Source organism: Talpa europaea (genome assembly GCF_964194135.1).
Source record: "Talpa europaea genome assembly, chromosome: 7".
Classification (NCBI taxonomy): Eukaryota; Metazoa; Chordata; class Mammalia; order Eulipotyphla; family Talpidae; genus Talpa; species Talpa europaea.
The window spans coordinates 49370709-49372807 of record NC_140074.1 but is presented as its reverse complement, the minus strand read 5'-3'; positions in this window follow the sequence as shown (position 1 = coordinate 49372807).

The following is a 2099-nucleotide window of genomic DNA, read 5'->3' as shown; positions in this document are numbered from 1 at the left end:
CTGATCTGGGCTACAGCCCGCGTCCTGGAACTGAGGGCTTTGGAACTGAGACCCGGGGCACGAAATTAGGGGCGTGGGTTCCCCACGACGGTGGGGCAAAAGGCAGACACAGCACCCCAAAGCCGTTGAGGTGTACCCTACCATCCCCGCTCTGCTCCCTGTCCCACGGGGTGGAAAATCAGCTCCCCAAGGGCTCTAGCAGAGATCTCTGGCGCCACCTAGCGACTTGAAGCCAGCAGAGGCTCCTGAAGGAGCTAGTGGCCAGCTGGGGAGTTAGCCCACACCGGGCCCCTTCTGAACAAGTAGTCTGAGCCCACAGGGAGAGCGAGCACCCATAGCCAGGGCAGACCAGGCACGCAGAAGAGTGTGCCTGAGACCAGACGCGCAGGGAGTGTGTCCCACATCACCATTTTAGAACAGGGACATTTCTTCAGTAAAGACTACCTGCAGAAGGCTTCCTCAGGAGCCAGAGGTAAGCGGGGGAAGTTCGCCCACGCCAGACCCCCTCTGGCCTGCAGTCCAAGCCCAGAGGGGGAGCAGGAACCCACCGCCGGGGCAGACCAGGCGCACAGGGGAGTGTGTCCCCACATCGGCATTTTAGAACAGGGACCTTTCTCCAGTAAAGACTGCTTGAAACTGACAGATGACTCCTGGAGGAACCAGAGGGGAGCAGAGAAGCCCACCCAAGATGCCGGCCAGTCCCAACAACACAGTGTCCCAACGCATACGGCAAATTAGAAAACAGACAGTAGGGAGGAGAAGAACCACACGCAACCTAGCAACTCTCCAGAGAAAAAGCACACCACAAAAAGAAAACCAGCCCCCAGATTGCAACGACAATAACTTGGAAGAATTTCTGAGCCTTCCAGAAAGAGAATTTAAAATTGCCGTGATTAAAAAACTGACAGAAGTCATAAAGGAAAACAATGATAAGGGAAAAATAATCAACGATCAGAAGAATGCAATTGAGTCCCTAGAGAGGGAAAACAATGGTCAGAAGAAAGAAATTGAGTCCCTAAAGAGGGAAGTAAAAGAAATGCAGGAGATCAAAGAATTAATGGAAGAACTAAAGAATTCTGGGAAAAGCAATGAAAGCAGAATAGATGAAATGGAAGAATGAATAAGTACTCTTGAAGACACAGAAATAAAAAGAACCAAAACAGAAAAGGAAAGAGAAGTACGAAGGAAAAAGAACGAGGAAAGACTTTGGGAACTATCTGACTCCATGAGGAAAGGAAATATAAGAGTTATAGGAATACCAGAAGGAGAGGAGAGAGATGTAGGAACAGAGAAAATATTCCAGGAGATAATTGAAGAGAACTTCCCAAATGTGAAGAAGGAGCTGAAAATTGATATACAAGAAGCAAGAAGAACACCAAACTTCCACGACGAAAGGAAAAATACAGCAAGACACATAATAGTAAAGCTCCCAAGAATCCAGGACAAGGAAAAAATAATGAAGCTGGCAAGAGGGAAGAAACAGATAACATTCAAAGGAAAACCAATCAGGCTGACATCAGACTTCTCCGAAGAAACACTACGGGCAAGGAGAGAGTGGAGGGACATAGTCAACAGACTCCAAGAAAACAGATGCCAACCAAGAATACTCTATCCCGCAAAGCTCTCCTTCCTCTTTGAAGAAAGAATATGGACCTTCCCAGACAAACAGAAACTCCGGAATTTCATTGCAACTAAACCCCCACTCCAAAAAATACTACAAGGAGTCCTAAAGCCAGAACCTCAGAGGGACGAATAACAATGAAAGAAGGCCAAAAAAAAAAAGTTATTAAAAGAATAAATAAATAAAATCAAAGGAAAGACAAACACAATGGCAAATACAGATGTTAACATATCAATATTAACTCTAAATGTAAATGGACTAAACTCTTCAATAAAAAGACACAGAGTTGCAGCCTGGATTAAGAAACAAAACCCAACCTTTTGCTGTCTCCAGGAAACACATTTAGCTACAAAAGATAAAAATAGGCTCAAAGTTAAAGGATGGAAAACAATCCTAAAAGCAAATGGACCAAAAAAGAAAGCAGGAACAGCTATACTTATATCAGATAAAACAGATTTCAAACTCAAAAAGATAAAAA